The 22,169-nt window shown below is 47.8% G+C and overlaps 1 pseudogene; it reads left to right on the top strand.

Annotated features, from left to right (window-relative positions):
- The first annotated feature begins 775 nt into the window (after nt 1-775).
- Nucleotides 776-22,169, top strand: part of LOC147728865 (xaa-Pro dipeptidase-like) — a 73,760-nt pseudogene continuing 52,366 nt past the window's right edge.

The raw sequence follows: 22,169 nt of genomic DNA on the forward strand, positions 1-22,169 counted from the left end.
TTTTTAAATAAGCTGGCCAGGTGGGGCACTAGGCTGCCTCGGTTTGCCGCATAATACTCCTGCGGACGGCCATCCAGACCCGGGGGTCCAAATAGGGGAGACCAGGGTGATCGCCTCTTCAATTTCTTTCTAGGAGATGGGGCGCTCTAGGTCCTTCTGAGCAGCTGGCTCCAGCCTGGAGAGGCACACCCCACTCTGGTCAAGGAGAGCTGCAACGGACAGCTCGGGGGTGCGTGCTGTGTACAGCCTCCGGTAGTATGCCGCAAAGGTATTTGCCATTGCCACGGGAGCACATTGACCGCTCCAGCTGCGTCAACCACCTCTGGGATGATACGATTCGCCCTGGGATATGTGGACAATCTATGTAAGATTGTACAGTTTTTGTCCCCCCAGCCGTAAACTCTTGCTACGGAAGACCTCCAGAGGACCTTGGCCGCATCCAGGGATAGTTGTTTAATGTCTTCCCGGATGGGGGCTAATTGTTGGGTCTGGGCTGACATGGATAAAAGCTGTTCCAAGTGAAGCACCTGCGCTGTGATTGCCTCTGGATCGTAAGCTTTCATTTTGCGATACCTCATATGGTCGCCTTCCCTATCTTCCCTATCTTCCATAGGGTACCCAGAGAGGCTACTGAGCCCTCGTTGGTAGCAAAGTATTGTTTAAGCTCTTTTCCCACCTCCTGTTTAAAATCTTTATCCTGGAGAAACCAAGCGTTCATCCTCCATGTTTGGCGCGCCGAGGGAGGTGGTGCCCCTGAGCTAAGGAGTATCGGGGAATGGTCGGAGATGCCTCTGGGGAGAATGCGGACGTCAACAATCGTAGAACAGTCGGGTGCGGGGACAAAGATCGCATCATTGGGCGCTTGGGTATGGTGATCCGCAGAGGTATGTATAAATTGGGTGCTGCGTGGGTGCCCTGTGAGCCATGCATCTCAGAGCCCCAGGGACTCAGACCAGTTTTTCAATTGTTTCGCACTCGCCGCCTGGGCGGCAAATGGAGGTCTTGTTGTGTCGAGGGCCGGGGCTAAGACTGCATTAAAGCCTCCCGCAATGACCATGTTGCCAGCGGGCACATTATGTAACAGGACAGCGGTGTGTGCAAGTGTGGGCATGAGCATGGAGGAGGGGGCATACACTGACATGAGAGTGAGTGGTGAACCAGCCAGCGATTCGCAAACTGTCACAGATGAACCTTGAGGATCATGTACCACTTGAGAGAGGACAAAGGGCAGTGTACGCCTCAGGAGGATGGCAACCCCTCGTGAGCCCCTAGAGAAGCTGGAGTGCCATACCTTATCATAACCATAGCGAGCTTAGAAGGGGCAGCAGTTGCCTAAGAGGTGCGTTTCTTGAAGCATGGGGATATCTATGCGGAGATGCTGTGCGTACCTTAGGATCGCTGTGCATTTGTGTCGGTCCAACAGGCCATTGACATTCCACGACAACACGTGGAGAGACGCCATAGGGGAAGTGTTGGGTCGTGTTAAGTGGTAGGTGTTTCCTGGTCTAGGCTGAGCTTGTGGCTTCGGCTATACAAACATGCTTGTTAGCCCACGGTGATGTGTGCATTCGCCTGATACGGGGGCACGCCCATCCCTCCTACTGGTAACATGTGTCACTCCGTGCTAGCTGAAACAAAAGCTGACAAAAATCAGAACAACATGCAGGAAAAAACGTACCCAAACCCCCCTTTAACCTCACCCCCCCACCCTACACTTTGGGAACAGAAGCATCTGTCGACCCCCCAATAAACAACGCCCAGTACACGGGGCAAACAACCAAACTAAAACGCCTGGGATATGGGGAAGCATAGAGGGCTCCTCTTCATGAACGAATGCATGTTAACAAAGACCATCAGGAAGTTAGGAACAGATCTGAGTCAGAGCGCCGTCTCCGGCCACGAAGCAAGGCCCGGCATACAGAGACCGGCTCAAGCAGGGTCCTTCAAAACCATCGGGCTACAGGAGAGGTCCGTGTCTGGGAGGTAAATCGCGGAAGGCCAGGACGCAGCACCTCCGCCGTCCAGTCTGCCGGAGGACCCAGAGCGCCTCCCAGTCGACGTTCCCTCCTCGACCTGGGGTGGCTGTTGTGTGTGACCCGGCAGGGAGTCCAAGCGGGCCTGCCTCCTGTCACGGCACCTGCGAGATCGATTACGTGGAGGCTGAGGAGCAGAGGAAGCGGAGGGCCGAGCCCGCCCCCGCATACCCCCCACCAGGACACATCTCTCAGCCCGCAGAGGGCATTCCTCCATCACCCAAGTCCAAGCCTTTGCAGGGCTGTCAAAAAACATTGTTTTGTTCGCAAATACCACCCGCAGGCGAGCCGGGAAGAGGAGTCGATGCTGAATGTTAATTGCCCTCAACTTTTGTTTGACCTCTCCGAAGGAGCGACGCTGGCCCTGGACCTCACGGGTGTAGTCTGGAAAGATCACAATGGCACAGTTTTCGTGGAGAAGCTGTTGTTGCTTGCAGGCTTGAGACAGGATGATGTTTCGATCCTTGAAGTTAAAAACCCACATTATGATCGGACGGGAAGGAGCGCCCGCCATTGGTTTTGGGGCCAGGGACCGGTGAGCCCGCTCGATTGAAAACCAAGGGGATAGGGATTCCCCAGGGACCACGACCTCAGCCACCTCTCCAGGAAGTCCACTGTACGACCCTGTTCCACTCCCTCCGGAAAGCCCACCAGGCGGAGGTTGTTGCGTCTGGACCTGTTTTCCGCATCCTCCGCCCAGCGGTACAACTCCTGAGTATGAGACTGAAGATGGGCCACCTGCCCCTTAAGTTGCTGCACGTCATCTTCCACAGAGGAGATCCTAGACTCAGTCTCTTTAATCCGGGTGTTTGCGTTGCGACGGTCCTGCCTGATGAGTGTCATGTCCACTCTCACTTCTGCGATTTTGCCCTCCCCCGAAGTCTGGGACGTGTGGATGGCCTGGAGGATGGTGGCCAGTTCAGCAGACGCAGAAGCCTCTTGCCCAGCCACTCCCCCAGTTGACCCCCCTGGGGTGGTCAAGCGGTCCATTTTTGTCTCGGTGGCGGGGACCTTCGTTGATCTGTTCGATCTACCCATGTTCGGCCCCCGGGGAGGGACGGGTTCTCAAGGACCCCCCAGCCGGATCCCACTCTGGACCACACACAGCGTCCGCGGGGAAAGTATCGGGTCTAGGACTGATGTGGCAGGTGGCCACGGGAGCACAGTAATGGTCAGCGCCAGGCCCGGAGAGGAGAGGCCCAGCCGGGTCAGTTCACCTCGGCCGCAGGTCTCAGGAGGCACCTCGGGAGTGGGGGACAGGGGGAGGAGACGGGGTGGAGGGAAGGAAGCTGTGCTAACCAGGGCCCCACTCACCTGCCTGCCGCCCAACCAACGGCCGAAACCTCCACCCAATCCCAGATGCCTCGGCACCCCCTTCTCCTTACCTCCAGTCCAAGGCGCAGGAGCTCGCCACTCACTGCAGAACTCCCACCGTCCTCAGGTTCAGCAGGAGCAGTCAGGAAGCGTGCCGGCCTCCCGCACGTGGACTCCGCAGGTTTTCCACTTCCAGAGATGCTGCTTGGGCCCTGGGGTGTCGAGGGGGGAGTCCTGCCCCCAGCAGGCCACCCTGTGGGACTGTTGGTGTCCCCCCGTGGGATACCACAGTCCCAATGGATCCCACAGCAGGCGGAGGCCCACGACGCCGGATAAGTCACACAGGCCCGGTAGGGGGGGCAACGATGGAGCACCGCCTCAGCAGTTCACGCAGTGAGCGGAGACTCGTGGCTCCGCCAGGAATCTACCCTGCCCAACACAATCTGCCCCCATGGCGCAATGAAGGCTCCCGGCGCCAACCTCGTTCAGTCTGGGCCCCGGGAAACGGCAGGCCCCAGCTCAACAAGTCCTGCAGCTCTGGTGCGGGGGGGCCCGCGGCGCCAACACCCGCAGTCCAGGATAGCGGGCGGACTGCTTTCAAAATGTGTAAACCACCGGCAGAGGCCTGCGGCACCAGGCACACTGGTCCAACTTACAGTATGAAGAATGCCTCAGCCTAGGGAGCAACAAGGAAAGCACTGGCGTCCCCAGGCACACCACACAGGCCCAACAGGAACGCTGATTACGGGCACCAGGGCCCCCATAGAGCCGAGCCACAGCAGACAGACCGGGCCCATCTCAGAGCAGTGGGCCAGCCCTGGACAGGAGTGCCGCAGATCGCCAGGTACTGTGAATGGGTAGACCGTTGCCGCCCGACCGACTGCCGATTTCACTGCCTTCTCTCTGTGGGCACACACCAGTGCTCGATGCAACAAGGCCTCACGGGGGGGAGACTGGCCGATGTCAACAAAGCGGGTGGGGGGTGCCAGCTACCACAGAGGTCCCACCGTGCGGGCAAATGCGGAAAATCCAGGGCGGCGGGCCGGTAGTGGGCCCGGGACCTTCGCGACAGAAGCTGTCATCTTAGAGGTACCGCGCTGCCCACACCGCTAAAAATCACGAACACCGTCCTAAGCAGAGCTCCTACGGCCCCAAAGCGGCAAAGGGACACAAGGCAGGTTGTCACTGTTTGTTTGTTTGTTTTTATTACTTTAGCACAGTTACTTAAAACCATTGCTATAAAAGTCAGCATTAACACGTTTATCATATTAAAAGAAACAAAGCTAAAAACAACTCTCCAGGCTTAATGACCATTACAATTGTAAAAGAAACAGTCTTATATTTGCCAAGGTAAACATGTTACTTTGCTAGACCTAAAATAAAAAATAAATTATGACATAAGATTCTAAACCGGGAGACAGAAAAAGTCTGTGATGAGTTTTTGGTGGGGAGGGGATGGAAACACAGGGATCAAAGGAGGTAAAAAAAGATTATCCAAAAGTCTCACATATTTTCCAGACCTAGCAAGTACTTGAATGTCTGTAGACGTAAAGCACAGGGCCGATGCCTCCCAGCATGTTCTGATGACCCATTTTAAATACAAAGGTTTCAAGAGAGACCTTCTGGGGGCAGCCAGGGCGGGGCAACAGCACAAGAGATGCAACCATGATTCGGAGTGGTAATTACACAGTCTGCAAGCCCCCCCTCACTTGTTGGAGCCCATCTGTTAAAGGCCGTCGAACGCAGGCCTAAGAGTCGCATAAACATTATGTTCTTCCGTGCTGCTGCATTTAAGTTTTCCTGGAGATAAGGTTGCGATTTCCCGGGAAGGTAAGAATTGTTCAAGGGAAGCAAAATGGTAGATGCTTTTACAGCCTGAAGGTCCATACGATGGGAGATTAGTTTGACCTGCTTATTGATAAGTTTTTTCCAAACTGAGTATGGAATGGTGTCTGAAAGGAGAGATAAGTTGTCAATCTCTAGCACTGTTATGGTCTTTTCAATCTGAGTGTTCCAGTGGTTACCAGGACCAGAAAGAGTTTCTTTTAGCTGGGATTTTAAGGTATTATCACCGGCTTTTAGTGACCTTATAAAATATTTCAGGGTGTCTGCCGCACAGTAGATTGATTGTCTTTGTAAGCCCAGCTCCAAACGTAGTCTTGCCCGCTGGATGAAACTTGGGAGATGGAAGATTTTTTTAAAGGTGGAAATTTGAGCGAGATCAAGACTAATAGAGCATGCCCCGGGGAAGGCCTGATGCCCGTAGGTTAGGGCAGGAAGTAGAGTGGCTTTGGTCACCTTCAAAATGGGTTCAGCAGAGGGGCTGCTCAGGGACAGGTTCAATCGTGTCAGGGAGTATGTAATTGTTCCTGCTCTCTTCTTCAAGGCGGCTAGATGAGTTGCTGGTCTAGACGTCTCATTGAACCAGACTCCCAGGTAGTTATATTTTAGGGTTATTTTAATCCTGGCAGGCCCAATGTTCCACTTCAAGCTTTTCTTATTCTTGCATCTGCCAAATATCAGTACCTTGGTCTTTTCCTGGTTGATTTTAAGGGCGTTGACGGTGTTGTATATGTGGAGCATACTTAAGGCTCTTTGGAGACCCGATTTTGCTTGGTCCATTATTACAATGTCATCAGCGTATTGTAATATGTGCAAAGACCTTTTTGCAGGGCCCAGTTTTGGCGGAAGAAGATTACTGTTGTCCAAGAATATTCCAATGTCGGCTGTATAAAGATTGAACAAGAGAGGGGCAAGAACGCAGCCTTGCTTTAGCCAGTCTTCTGTAGCAATTTTTGAAGAGATAGTCTTTGGGCCAGTTTTAATTCGCACCCACGTGTTCTTATGCAGGGAGATGAGTGCTCCTAGAAGGCTCTGCGGAATCCCCCACTTGTTCAGTTTCCTCCATAAGATGTTTCGAGATACTTTATCAAAGGCCGCACTGTAGTCTATAAAGCAGCAGTAAAGTGGGAGATGTTTTTTTTGTGCTGCTTGTTGACTCAGAATGGCTAGAGTTGTGATATTGTCTATTGTGGAGGCCGATGCCCGAAACCCTGTTTGGTAATAGGGTATGATGTTATTTTCTGCGACCCATTTTTCAAGTGACCTTAGAAGACACCGGGCGTATGCCTTTGCCTCTAGATCTAGTAGGGCGATAAATCGGTAATTGGCCGGTGACGTGGGGTCTCCTTTCTTAAATATGGGGCACAGAATCGAGCCTAACCAGGAGTCAAGTAGCTGACATGACTTAAACACGTTGTTATATAGGGGGGTCAGACATTCCGCCCACTCTACCAGGGCACATTTAAAAACCCCAGCAGGCAGGCCGTTGGGCCCTGGGGCACCGTCGTTCTTCATGGCTCACAGATATTTGGAGACCTCAGCTGTAGTGGTCAGCTCGTGAATTTCTGTATGGATGGAATCAGCACGGTCACTTAATTGAATCACCACGGGAGTTGTCACTGAGTCCCGATGGTAACGGATGGCCGAGCGGATGACGGAGGGGTCCGGAGCACACCTAAGGTGCGACCGCCATCTTGACGCTCGTAGCCACCCCAACAGTGCAGGACAATTATCATAAAAGCTCAGCTGAGAAATGTTGTCTGTTCTTCCACTTGACCATCATCTTCATAATGGACATGCTGTTTAGACATTACAATCAGTACAGCCTTAGCCCATCAATCATAGACGGGAAAGCCTGCTAACAAAGCACCTTGATCCTGGTCGAAACAGCGAGATGCGGGATGCAGCCTAGAGATGCTTTGGGTCGATCCCGCAGTTGAGGTGATGCGTCGATTTTCTTCACCCTGTGGTGGTAAAACAATGAGCCGAGAGGCATTGGTTCCATAGACGATGCACTGGATTTCTCCATGCAGTTGAGGGGATGCTTTTAGTGATCTTTCCACCCTGCAGTGGCGGCGGTGGGTTGGTTCTGATGTGTCTGTTCTTTAAGGCGATGCACTAGTTTCGAGTGCGATGTGCCGAATCTGCTCCTGCAACAGCAACCATCTATTGGTTCTGCTACACGCAGAAAGGAGATGCGTCGGTTCAAATGGAGCAAGCACCTGGGTCCACTTCCAATAGACCAGGCACAGGAACAGGTGGTGAAACTTTGATATCCCTGAGTCTCAAAAACAGGCGGCCAGCCAAATATCCCTTGGAGATTACTCTGGCTTCAAGCAAAGTCCAGTTCTTCCTCAGCAGGGTCAGAGGGAAGAGGGTCAGAGGGAAGCAGGCAGCTGGGCAGCACAGCAGAAAAGCACTTCTTCCAGAGCATCAGTCCAGCAGAGTGACAGTCCTTGTAGCACCACAGCAGTTTTCTTCCTGACAGAGTTTCTTTACAGGGCCAGGAGTGTCTGATTTGGTAAGGTCAGAGACCCAGTACTTATACTCAGATGTGCCTTTGGAGTATGGGTGACTTCAAAGAAGGGTCTTTGTAGTGCCCAGGAGTCCTTTCTGCCGAGCCCTGGCTTCAGACGCACTACAGGGGAGTAACCAACTCTATGTGTGGGGACAGGGCACTGCCTATTCAGGTGTGAGTGTTAGCTCCTCCCTTACATCGTGCCCAGAATGAGCCATCAGGATACAGATGGGTACTCAGACACACCTAACCTTCCTTTGTTTGTATCTGTCTAGAGGGAATGCACCAAGTCATGCTGTAACCCATCCCAGACGTGTATTGGAGATAGGCTGCAGGCACAAAGAGCTTTAACACTTTCTAAAAGTGGTATTTATAAAATAGTAATGTTAAATCCAACTTTGCCAGTAACGAGGATTTATCATTACTATTCCAATGATATGAAAAATGACATAATTACTCAATCAGAAATGAAGTACAGCACCCTGCCCTACGGGCTACATATGGCCTACCTTAGGGTGGACTTCTGTATAATAAATAGGGAGTTTAAGGCTTGCATTAGGTTTTAAATGCCAAGTTGACCTTGCAGTAAAACTGCACACACAGACTCTGCAATAGCATGCCTGAAACATGTTTAAAGGGCTACTTTTTTGTGGGTGGCACAATCAGTGCTGCAGGCCCACTAGTAACATTTGATTTACAGTCCTTGGACACAGGTGGTGCAATCTACTAGGGGGTTATAGACAGGGCCGGACTGGCCATAGCGAGCACCAGGCAATCCCCGGTGCGCCGCGCGGGTGGGGCCGGTTTTGGGTCCCTGGGGGCCGTTTTTGTTACAGGGCTGTTTTTGCAGCATAGCCGGTCCTGGCAAAGAGCTTGGCGGGATCCCCAAGCCCCGGTTGGGTGGGGGGGCCGGACGAGCACTTTGCCAGGGTCGGTTTTGGTTCCCAGTCCGGCCCTAGTTATAGATAAATTAAATATCCCAATTGTGAATAAGCCAATGTTACCATGTTTAGGGGAGAAGCACATGCACTTTAGCACTGGTCAGTAGTGGTAAAGTTTGCAGAGTCCTAAGGCCATCAAAAAGAATCTGCAAAAAGTGGAGGTAAGCAGGCAAAAAGTTTCAGAGAAGACTAAGGCTGACAGGTATATAACTTCTTTCATGCTAACAGTTCCAGGAGCAGCTACAATGACAACTGCAAGCTCAGTTCTGGTATGTTGTGCCATACACAATGCCATTCCAATATGACTTTCACTAAACCAGCGATGTTGTCCTTTTCTTCTTCCTCCACAATATATATGTGTGCCAATCAGGGTGTCATAAACACCCCACTTTAGCAGCCACTGCAGGGGTAGGCCTTTTGATAGGCCTTTTCTCTGTGAAAAGCTGCCGAGTAAAGCTCTTATTTAATGCTATTAGGCAATACCAGCATCAGTGACGAGAACAAGACTTCTTTTAAGTAAATGGTAAAAAAATAGGAAAATTATAATTCAGAAAGCATGCGGTAGTGAGTAAGAAAGAAAGCTGAGTAGATAGAAAAGTGAAAAATGGTTGGAAAAAGGTAGAAACAAAGGTAGGAATGGTGACAGGAAGTAAGGTGAAACGGGAGATGTATCGGTGGATGGACGATTGAAAGGATGAATGGATAGCAGAGTAAATGGAAAAGTGAGAGTGTGAATAGATGGACGAGCAAAAGGATCAATTGATGGTTAGCTGGATTCTTTGATTGATAGCTAAGTGAAAAGATGGATGAATGTTTGAATGGATGCATACATAGATGATGGATGAGTGACCCGATGGCTGCATCGAAAGGCCCATGAATTGGAGAACGACTGAATAATGGATGCAACAATGAAAGGATAGTAGAATAGAAATGTAAAATGGTGAACATCAGTGGGTGGATGAAATGATAAATTTAAAGGTACTTGGATAGAAGAGGAGGGCCAGGCTCATTTGCTTCACTTGCTTGGTGCCAACAGAGCTTTGGTTCAAAGTAGGGGGATATTTTAATTTTTAGGCTACTCCCTTAGTTCCGATCATTAATAACCAAGACTTTCCCCTGCTTCAGATTTAGCTGGAATGGCATGTTATTTACTCCTAAGAAATGGGATCTGTCGATCAGTTATGGAGTCCCAATAACAAAGCCCTACATTCTCATGGGGTCTCACAGGTCCTGCCGACTCACAAAAGATTATATCCCATCGCAGGTTCCACGCCAAGATGTCCTATGTCTAGCAGCAGGAGCTCAGACCTACTCTGGAGATCCATAGTTCAGCCAAAAGATTTTGTCTTGGCTAGCAGGCTCACCAACACCAGAATATACTATGGGCCAGATGTACAAAGATTTTTCCTGCTCGCAAACGTTCCAATTCGTGAGAAAAAAGCATTTTCTGATGTTTCAAACCCTATTTGCGATTTGGTAACCTATTACCGAATCGCAATGAGGGTTTGCGAGCCGCTATTAGGAAGGGGCGTGTTAAGGGAGTCCCTACCTAATAGCAAGTCGCACTGGTATGTAGGAATATTTTGCGACTGGGAATGAGATCACAAAACTTCTGCAGTGACCACCAACTTCAAGTTGGTGGTAACCCATTTACAAATGGGAAGGGGTCCTCAATGGACCCCTTCTCCTTTGTGAAAGTGGGTGCCAACATTTTTTAAGAGCAGGCAGTGGCCCCACGGACCCCTGCCCACTCCTGAAAAATGAAAAGGTAGCTTTACATTTATATTTTTTAATGCATTTCGTTTTCCTCTCAGGAAAATGTGCTGTATTGCAACAAAAAAATTGCTTTATTTAAAAAGAAATCACAGACATGTTACTCTGCTGAACCCAACAGGCCATCATCCCTGTGAGTGCAGGCCATTCCCAGTGGGTAGCAAACCGAGACCTACCTTATGAATAATAATGAAGCAGGTCTATTTACTGGTAATCACAAAGGGCCACAAACATGAAAGCTTATTGAGGTTGCAGAATCTGCCCATTTGCAAACGCAAAAAGGCATTTTGACTTGTACCAAACACAAATTGCGATTTGGTAACCTGTTATCGAATCACAATTTGGATTTGCGATTTGGTATTAGTAAGGGGCGTGTTTGGGGCATCACTTCTTTATACCGAATCCAAACGGTATTTATGAAAGTTTCTTGACCGAAATGCGGTCGCAAAATATTAGCATTTTACCACCTACTTCGAGTCGGTGGTAACCCATTCCCTGTTCCCATTTGTGAATGTTTGTAAAGCATTTTTTAAGAGCAGGCAGTGGTCCTACGGCCCACTGCCTACTCTTAAAAAATGAACAGAAAACTTTTCATTTTTGTTTTTTAAATGTACCCATTTTCCCTAAATGAAAACAGGCTGCATTTAAAAAAAAAAAGATTGCTTTATTCAAAAGCAATCGCTCACATGGTGGTCTGCTGACCACAGCAGGTCACCATCCTGTCATTTTAGCAACTCCTAATAGGTCGCAAATAGCGATCTACCTCTAATATACATGAAGTAGGTCTATTTGCGACCCCTTGGGAATCGCAAATGAAACTCAAAAGAGTTTCATACTTTTGAAATAGCAATTTCCTAATTGTGATTCGCAGAAAATCGCAATTAGGAACACGCTATTTCAAACTTTCATACATGTGGCCCTAAATGTATTAAACTTTGCAATTACCAAATAGCAAATTGCTAAAATTTGCTATTTGTAATCGCATACACATACCGTAGTATATCTGGCCCTAAAACCGTGCATCCTGGAACTAGCTTCCTCGTCAGAGATGCATTCGCTTCAGATGAAAGGCGTGAGCAATATAGTGAGGATTTCTACCACTGTACAAATAGTTTATGCTTTCAAATGTAATTTAAAAACGACATTTTTTTTTTTAAAGAACCGACATATTTCTTTAAGTACTGTATTCCATATATTTTTTCTATAATTATGCGGGTAATATAACTTCTGAAGTATTGCTTCATCATGCAAGAGTACATAAATATGACCTTTTTTGTAAAAGTTATCAAAAAGTGACAGTTTGGTACTTACCACTAGGAACTGCCAAATAATTTTTGAAGCTTTGCTGACATCTAGCGGAACTGTCATGCTACGTCCCTTTTCAAAGTGCATGTTGTGATTATTATTATTTTTAATCTCTCTCGTTCCACGTATCCTGGACCAACTCACATAACCCCATATGACATGGCCGTAACCCACTTTTTTATATATTTATTTATGTATCAGAAAGAAGAGATTCAAATACAGTGCGACAGTGCAATGCAGAACAATAGCCATTCGGCCGAGGTTGCAGGAGTACCCGTCCAACAGTAATATACGGTGAAAATAAAGATCTGGGACAGGACTAGGGGTGGAGGGGATGATGAGGGAGAGAAAGGAGGAGGAAGAACGCCTGGGGAGAAGAAGGGGGAAGGTTGGTGTAGATGAAGAAGTCATGTGCACAACAGGGAACCTTTGGATGGGGTAAGGGTGTAATGACGGTGTTGTGTCTGCGATTGCCCCAGTGCGGACACATAGGTAGGCCACAAGCACAGCGCTGTAAGGACACCACACTCTGTCAGCCTTCAAGTACACGGGAGCGACCTCAAGTGGCCACCGCGTCCTTTATTTATCCCCTCGGACTGTGCCCGGCCAATGGGATGAATGATGCAATACGTTTGTAGCGCCTAGTTACGGATGACGAGAGTCATCCACAGAGACTTTCCAAATAAGAGCAAGAGACATAAATCGTTGACAAATAGAATCCTTTATTGGATAGAAGGACCCACGACTGCACCAACCACCGCTAGGCTCAAATAACAGCAGGCAACTGACAACTGCCTGGCACCCAATGAAGTCACAGTTCCAACTAGGAATGACAAACATGTAAAATAAGGATGCTTTGATAAAATCATATAACATGGAGGCCGATATAGTGAACACTACAACGTTGAACTGTAGAGGCCGGGTAGCTCTCTACGGGCCATATGTATCATCAACCTGATTTGCGATTCTCAAGTAGCGATTTTTAAGAAATCGCTATTTGAGAATCGCAAATAGGTATGTATGTACAAAATCGCATTTTTTTGCGATTTCTTAAAATTCCTTAATTGCGATTAGCAAATTGCGAATCGCAATTAAGGAATACTTTCCCATTCATTTCTATGGGCCAGGAGGCCTATAGGAATGAATGGGAAGTTATTCTCAATTTGCGATTCGCAATTTGCTAATCGCAAATTGAGAATAATTTCAAGGGTGCAGGGGTGTCCAAAGGACACCCTGTTGCAACCCTGAAATATGCATGGGTGAACATGTGCGTCACATGGCACTTTGAAAAATGCAAAAATTTGCATTTTTCAAGGAATTCGCAACTTACCACCAACTAGAATTTGGTGGTAATTTGCGATTCCTTAAGGACAATTTACACATTTTTTTTGCTTCATACATTGGATTTAAGGAATCGGAAAATTTGCGATTCCTTAAATGCAATTGCAAAATAAGGAATCGCAAATTTTGCGATTCCTTGTTTTGCACCAGATTTTGCATAATACATACCATTTAGCAAATTTGCATTCGCAAAGGCCGAAATTCTGCGAGTTTTGGCCTTTGCGAATGCGAATTTGCATGATACATATGGCACTACATCCCTTCCAACTTTTATTACCAAAAACTCAACTCTTATATATTTACACCGTGCATACATAACCTCGCAGTCTCTGACTTGGTGTAGGATTAGGGTGAAGTCCATACCTCTGGCTGCGACTTCCATCTTCTCCATCACCAGTTATAGGGATGGCCATGTTGGCTAACCTGGCATATGTTTTCAAGCCCTGAGGGGCGGTTTCAGACACGGAACCCCCAGCCAGCAATGTGGCCCCAGGATTACCAGTGCGGCCAGGACACCAGGCCCGGACTGGCCGTTGAGGGCACCGGGCAATTCCCCGGTGGGCCGCATGGTTGGGGGCCGGTTTTGGGGCCCTGGGGCCGTTTTTGTTACAGGGCCGTTATGCTGCAAAAACGGCCCTGTAACAAAAACGGCCGAAAACCGGCCCTGTCACAGAGCGCGGTCGCACCTCTCCCCCCTCCCCTCTCCTCCCGGAGAGGGGGGAGGGGGGCCGGCCGAGCACTTTGCCAGGGCCGGTTCTGGTTCCCAGTCCAGCCCTGCAGGACACCCTTTTGGCCGGAGCCTGGTGTCATAATTTCTTCCAACATTACCTTACCCAACTACTTTGGGTCGCCATCTTTCTCACCCCTTGAGAAAGCTACTTGCCTGAACTAGGAAACATTCCTGGCCACAGTAGCGTGGCCACTCTGGACAGTGACCATGGTCCCTTGAATGTTCATAACGTCCCAGATCTCCTTCTCGAACGGCATCCAGAACTTCCACCCAAGGTGTCGATCCCGCATGACAACCTGATCACCCATCGGCAGGTCAGGGGTCACCCCTCACTGGACCTGGCTTGCTCGGTTGCTCGTGTTCCTCTGTTTCTCTTGCACCGCTCGTCTGTCTAGGGTAGCGGGTTTCAAGCTAGGCCCCACTGGGATGCTGTCTTTGGTGAGCCTACTAGGCAGCAGATCTATCGAGGCACAGTTTGTGGTGCTATGCGCAGTATGCCTGCAGGAGTCAGTGGCGACAACACTCAGCATGTTCACCCTTCTTCAAAGTGCTTGATTCAATGTGCGCATAAAGCCCTCAACTTTCCCATTGGCCTGGGCCCATGGTGGAGTCACCGTCCGGTGTTTGATGTTGAGTGGCAAATGGTACTCTTTAAACTCTTGACCCTGGGATGTGGGCCTGTTATCAGTCGTTACCTCATTCGGAAGCCTAAGCAGAGCAAACGCCTTCTCTATGACCAGTTTCACTTTCGAGAACATGGTGGATTTCACCAGCTCAACTATTGGGTATTTTGTGTGACTGCCGGATGTACGTTGTTACAACGCATGCTTTTACCACGCATGCTGTAACAACGCAAGTTTTAAAACGCATTCCATTACAACGCATTACACTGGGGGGTGCTGGATAGTGAATATTTTAATTTACTGTTCCAACACCAGTCCCCGTGGACACTAGGGAAGATGTTGGATAGTAAATTAAAACTATTCCCTATCCTAAAGCGCCCCCCAGTGTAATGCGTTGTAAGGGTTTTCGTTTTAAAGTCTGCTTTGTAATAGCACTGCGTGCTAAAAGTTGCGTTATAAAGGTTGTTCCCCGTGACTGCCTATTATCACTTCCATGAGCCAGCCATCTGGGAAGCTCCCATAGTCCATGCTGACCCGTTACCAGGATTTGAAGCACAGTTCCTTCATGATCCCGAGTGTCAACAGTGGTTCACTGCCGGTGACCTTGCATGAGTGGCAGCCTCACGCCTTTTCGTCCACCAAGGTGTCCATTGTGGGAGCCACACTTCCTAATGGCGTTGATGAGCCAGGTCGACAATCCCGGTTCAGAGACACTGGGGCATCACAATAAGTCTCTCTCTCTGAGCAGCAGATCCTCACTGCTGGTGCTCACCTCATCTCTTACTCTCCAGAGTTGGCTCATCGTCAGTTGCTTGGTGAATGTTAGGCTTGGCTCCAGCTAGGAAGTTGCGCCATTGTTACCTGAGAAATGCCTCCTTGGCCAGGCTTGCAGCCATGGTCGCCTCTCTGACCTCCCCAATTGATAAGGCTCAGGCACATGCTTCATGTGCAAGCATTCGTATGAACCAGCTGCGGTTCTACCATGGGGGCGTTTGGGCGCCGCCCCCCCTGCTTTCTCGCCGTGCGAGAAGAAGGCAGAAACAAATGGTAGTTATTTATTTATAACTACCATTTGTTTCTGCCTGCCCTTCTCGCACGGCAAGAAAGCAGTCAGCAGAACAGAACTTCCTGTTGTTACTCGAGCCTCAGGGCAGGGGGGAGTGGCTTGGGGGAGTGGCTTGACCAATGTTGTTAATACCGACTGTTTGGACAGCCTGAGAGGCTGTCCAAACAGACAGTATTAGCAACAGTGGGCAAGCCGCTCCCCCCAAGCCACCTCCCACTCTTCGTTCTGCAGGATGCAGACTAGGGAAAATGACGAGGTTAGGGCAGCCGGCCGAACCAATCAGCGCCGGCTGCCATGGAGGGGAGGGAGGCTGCCTGCAGCCTCCAGTGACGACGAGAGCCCACACGACCACGTCAGACAGAGCGGCGGCACAGGCATTCTAAATCCAGGAAGGCGGGAGTCTGCACTGCAGTCTCGGGACGGGACTCGAGTCGGGAAGCCAAGGTAAGTTTTTTATATTTCTTTGCCATTTGCCAAACATGTGTTTTGCTTAGCTCGCGCGGTGAGAGCTAAGCCTAAGAAATGGCGCGTGTTTAGGATGGGGCAGGATCTTTCAGGGTACGGTTCATCTTGTGAAACCGTGGCCCTAACTTCCTATCGTGCTGTGCAACTTGAGCGGCGAATAAATCGGTGCCATCTACAGGATTAGTTCGACACACAGAACCCGTTTAGAAATGTATAATTGTTGTTTGTAATAAGGCCCTCAGGTAACAGGCGAACAGGGAGTGTGGGGCCGGCGGGGAGGTGCGCCCAGGAGAGTGAGTGCTCTGCTACAACCACGAGGAGGGCAGAGGCGAAGACGGGCCAGAGAGGGAAGAACGAGGGTGTCTGAGAGCTGCACCTCTCTTGCAGCATCCAGCACCAATCATTGAGGATCAAACAGCGGGCAGAGGTGACCAGGGACCAGGTGAGGAGAGTTTCCTTACCCCTCAACACCCCTTTCTGGGTAGCTGGCACCCTGTGCTCTGTGGCAGAATCTCCACCAACACTTATATGGCAATATATAAATGGGCGGGTTGAAGGTAAGGGGTTCTCAGCAGCCTTCCAAACACCCTTTCTGTTGGTCACCCTTGCGCACTTCGCACGCTCGCGATGTAAGACTCATACGCAACTTTTACGCCCTGCCACTTTCAAATGTCACCAGCTGCCACTGGTATGAACTCTTCAGCCCATTCGTCCTGCTCAGCCTAACCATGACCGGACTGTACCTGTGGGTGCTTTAACAGGTCGTCCACTGGGTTGTTCACTCCAGGGCGGTACACCACATCGAATGAATATGGCTGCAGCTGCACTGCCCCCGCTCAATGCAGGGTAGAGCGTTTAGAGACGTTCCCACAAAGAGTGGGTTAAGGGGGCTTGTGATTTGTGACAACACTAAATTGCTGCCCGCACAAGTAAAGATGAAAATGGCAACAAGCTCATCTGATCGCTAGCACCTCTCACTCAATCTGAACATACTGAGCTTCAGTGTCTGACAATGCTCTGCTTGCATAAGCAATGGGGACCAATGACCCCTCGCTCTTCTCCTGCAGGAGGACCGGTTAAGCCCTACTGGGCTCACATGGACCACTAGCTCCATTCGGCCCTTCTGGTTGAACTAGGCCATGGTAGTATCCGACAGAAGTGCATCCTTCACCTAGCAAAATGGCATGTTTTTGCATGTGTTCAATTCCCATAGGACGTCAGTCCTTTTTAATGTTCACAGCGCCTCAGATAGGGCCATGTATGGGATGAACCGGCCACAGTATATCGCCATCCCAAAATAACGCCTCACCTCCATGGCATTTTGGGGGATCAACGTTTTCCGTATCACTTGAACTTTCTTCGTGTCCACACAGTCCTTCTCCTGAGAACACATACCCAATGGACTCTATTGGGTTCTCGTAAACTGAACACTTCTGCTTGTGTAGCGTCAACCCACAATCCGCCAGCCGTTCAGCGCTGCTATGAGTGGGTCAGGCATTTTAGGAGGAGATGTCCCCTCCTTAGCTCTGCAAGAGGTCTCCACAGCTCTCTCAAACATGAGATGTATGGATGCCATAAGAGGGGAGCCAGAGGAAGGCCCTGGATCCTCTTGATTAGCCTCCTCCATATCCAATGCTAGCCAGTCAAGGTCGGGTGCTGCCAAACATTTAAACTGACTGAGGCTTCCTGCACTCGGTCACTTTCTAAGGCAGCCCGAAGGCTTGTGAGTACTCAGGGGCACGCCATATTTGATTGGACTTTGAGACTTACTTTTAGCTAGTGTTCTAGGATGCTGAAGTAATGAACAGGAAGTGATGTGGTGGTACCTCTCTTTTCTACAGGCTTCTGGGTAGTAGCAGCCCTGTTGGGAGTATTTGTTTGTTCAGCTAAGGAACAGGTTCTGTCAGACGGAGTTGAAATATGGCATGTGAGGACCATATCGGGGAAGACTTAAAACTCGGAGTAATGAAGATTACCGGTAAGTAACCAGGGCATTGTGCTGCAGGGATGTTTATAGGTAGGGTTTGTGAATGCTGCTGTCATACTGCATCTGACTTGCAACAAAAGGCCCTACAATTTCTATTGCCGTTCTTTTTTGTAATAACTGTATTTTAACACACACACATGATACACCCAGATGATATTTCCGCTGTAGATAGTGTTAAAAGATGTTTTGTTCTTCTCCACTCTGTGTTTTTGTCAAACATTTCAGGAGAGCAGATCACAGTCCCTTGCTGTGAGGAATCATTCAACCTCTTTAACCATTCATCTCACCTTCATAACAGACTGTATCAGTCCTGAGGGACTGCACATGCAGGTGTGACTAATCTATAATAAAGAAGTAGTTCTAAGGAAGACATGGCTGAAAAAACAGCCCACAGTGTGCTCGACCAGGCGCTAACTTTTATTCTTCCTCACTTTCTTCATGCAGCTGTACCATGCCATCACGGTTATTCCTAATGCAGATTTTGAGTCCAGTTTCACAGGGGAAGTTTTAATGAAGGTGTTAGCTGTTTATCACTATTCCTGGCAAAGTAAAATAAAAAAAAAGAACTGCAGAAAAGTTAATTCCACTGGATGCATTACCTCAATGGGAAAAGAGCCCTGCACTGAGTGGCCATTTTTTTGCTCCTCCTACGGGGCTCATGCCGGCCTCAACTGCTATTGGGAACCGCATCCTTAATTGCCTGGGTTGGGAAGGGAAGGCTTCTGGCCCTTACTGTGCACTGGCAAACTGTTTAATGATGCAGACTGGTGCTCCCACGTGAGCTACCTCATTAATATGTGTGTATTGTATTGTATTGTAATTGTATTTATATAGCGCTTACTACCCCTGACGAGGCGTCAAATCTCTTTTTCGGCGAGTAGCACACTACTCCGGGACCCATAGAGGATTCGTGTTGAATTAGTATAGTGAAACATGCAAGTACATTTTAAGTTGTGGATAGGTTAGTCAGTTAATTGGATTTGGAATGATAGCAGAAGGATAGAGGAGGACAAAGGTTTGTATTTATATAGCGCTTGTTGACGCACACTATTCAGGAAGCCTACAAAGGATCAGTGGTGAATTAATATGGTGAAATATGAAGTATTTCAGTGGTGGTTATTAGACAGTTACTTGGAGTGAGAAGGTTAGCGGAGGGATAAAAGGGGAAGAAAGATTTGCATTCATATAGCACTTGTTACCCCTGATGGGTGTTGAAGCGCTTTTCTGGCGAGTACTGTGCTACTCCGGAACCCATAAAGGATTACTGTTGAAAAGTAGTATAGTAAAAAAATATGAAGTAATTTGAGTAGTGGATATGTTATTCAGTTATTTAGGTAGTACATTAGTATAGTTTAATATGAAATTTGAGGAGTGAACATGTTAGTCTGTTAATTTCGATTGAAAAGGATAGTGGAGGGATAAATGAGTGAAGGATTTTTTTATTTTTCTTTAGGTCTTAGCAGTAGGAGGAGGCTTTTGGGTGAGTAAAAGGGAGTTTTGGAGGGGAGGACTCAGAGGGAAGATTTCAGAAAGGTTTGTTTTAGGGGATCGGTATAGTAAAAGAGGTGTCAGATGATGCAAGGAGGGGTAGAGTAGGAGAGAGTCTAGAAAGGGTTATTTTGGCAATCATAGTAGTGGTATGGGGTTTGGGATAAATGAGAGAGTGGATGTAGAGGATATATTGATAGATGTATAGGAGGAGAGATAGGGTAGTGCATTGGAAGGTGTAGTAGAAGAAGTTTGAGATGAGTCAGAAGGTTGGGCTAGAAGATATATTGAGCGAAGTATAGGCTGAGAAAAAGGGTAGTGCATTGGAAATGCTAAATTAGAAGAAAGTGATAATATAAAGATCCATAATTACATTGAAAGTATATAGATACGTAAAGGAGGTAAGTATATGTAGATTAAATAAATTGATAGAGGCACAGGATGATAAATAGGGTAGTGCATTGGTTATGCTTTTTCAGGAGAAAAGTAACAGACACACAGATCCAAGTACATGGAATGTACATAGATGCACAATGGAAGTATGTACATGTAGACCAAAGATGATTTTTTTTATTTATTATTATTATTATTATTATTTTTTTCTCTCAACAACATAATTATTTTACATGTTTATACAAAGTAATACACAAAGATAGGTACATATCTATAGTGAAAAAAAATGCTTGCATACAGAGGGATATGCTGTAAATGTCTGTTTACGTATGGTGCTTATGTGGGGAAGAGCCAAATGTTGAGTAATTTTCTGAAGATAAGGTGGTTGCTTGAACAGAGAAGGATGTGCCACCCATGTTTTTTTCTTGTATGGTGGGATTTTGAGGCGAGATGCTCCTTTAGAGAGGAGGTTCCTTTGTTGAATGTGTTTGGTGATTTTATTCCTGATGAAGAGCGGTCCCATTCCATCTATTGCTTTGTGGGTGATACAAAGCAGCTTGAACGTGGATCTTCTGGCAACCGGTAACCAATGCAGGGCTTTCAAGGCAGGGGAAATATGGTCTTGCGGTTTGATATGCAAGAGTAGTCTGGCAGCCGAGTTCTGAATCCGTTGTAGTCTTTTCATGGTTGTTAAAGGTGATCCGTGGTAGAGGCTATTGGCGTGATCGAGTTTGGACAGAACAAGGTAGATGGTAGCTTGGACCTTGTGTGGAAATCCCAACTAAGGGAAAATTTGTCGCAGCGTTTTTATAGTAGCAAAGTTTGATCTTGCTAGTTTATCCACTCCGGCATTCATCGACAGCTTGGAGTCCATGGTCATTCCGAGGTTTCTCACTTCCTTCAATACATTAGGCAGTGATCTCAGTTCATCAGGCCATGCGGCAAGTGGATTGTAATGTTTCCAATCGCCACACATGACTATTTCAGTTTTTGAAGCATTCAATTTGAGATGGCTCCCGGTCATCCACTGATCCACGGCTCTGAGACAGCGGAAAATTGGTGATTTTCCAATGTCTTTGGGGCATTCCAGTTGAAGGAGTATTTGCGTGTCATCTGCATAGTTATAACACGTAAGGTGAAATTTATATATCAGTACTGGTAATGACTTCATGTAGATTTTAAAAAGCATGGGCGAGATGATAGAACCTTGAGGGACCCCTGCTTTTGTGGAATACGGTTTGGATGAGAAAGGTGGGGTATGGATGACATTAGTTCTATTTCGAAGATAGGACGCGATCCAGCCTAGAGCAGTTCCCTCTATGCTGGCTTCGTAGAGTCTTTGTTTCAGAGTGTCATGGTCAACCATGTCAAAGGCAGCTGAGAGGTCCATGAGGAGTAGCGCAGCAACCCCGTTGCGGTCAACTGTATTCTTTAGGTCATCCCAGATGGCAAGGAGGGCAGATTCAGTGCCTCTTCCCGGACGGAATCCTGTTTGGAAGCCTGAAAGTATGTCATTCTCTTCAATGAATGGTGACATCTGGGCGAACGCTGCTCTTTCTATCAGTTTGACCAGGAACAGTCCATTTGTAATGGGTCTGTAGTTGTCAGGGTTCAGCGGGTCCAAGTTTGTTTTCTTCAGTAAAGGGCGTATGTATGCCTTTTTGAGTTCTTCTGGAAATATTCCAGTAGCTAAGGAATCGTTGATGATTCTTCTTACTGGAGTGGCAGCAGAGGTTGTTGAAAGAATTGTCTTTAACGTTTGTGGCGGATAGGGGTTAGAAGGGCTGCCTGCAGGCCTGCTTGCTTTGACCAGGTCCATAAATTCATCGTGTGACATGTGTTGGAAGGAACGGAGAGGCTTAATTAGAGCATTCTTGGATTGTTGTTTTGTACAAGGGTTAGTGCTGGTGCTTTGTTTCTGTTTTAAGTACGATCCCAACGTGTCTGCTTTGTCCATGAAATGATTTTCCACTTTGTCTGTGAAATCTTGAGTAACAGGATAAGTTCCTTCTAGGCAATTTGGTTTGCGAAAGTCATTGAGTATTTTATAGAATTCTTTTTTTGCACATTTAGCGTTTTGAATACCTTTTCTTAGCTTTTTTGATAGCAGACTTGTATAATCTGTTAATTTTCTGTAGTTGAAGTTTGTCTTGTTTGGCATTTGTTTTGATCCAGGTACGTTGTAGCTTTCTAACTTGTTGTTTTATGTCTTTTATTTCTATGTTTCTCCAAGGCGCTTTTTTTCTTTTGTTCTGTTGTGTGGTTTTGAGTGGTATCGGTATGTTAAAAGCTTCCTGTAGCCACTCATATGGATTTTGGACAGAATTTATGGTTTCCAGATTTGTACTGG

This window comes from Lissotriton vulgaris, chromosome 3_1 (genome assembly GCF_964263255.1).
Source record: "Lissotriton vulgaris chromosome 3_1, aLisVul1.2, whole genome shotgun sequence".
Lineage (NCBI taxonomy): Eukaryota > Metazoa > Chordata > Amphibia > Caudata > Salamandridae > Lissotriton > Lissotriton vulgaris.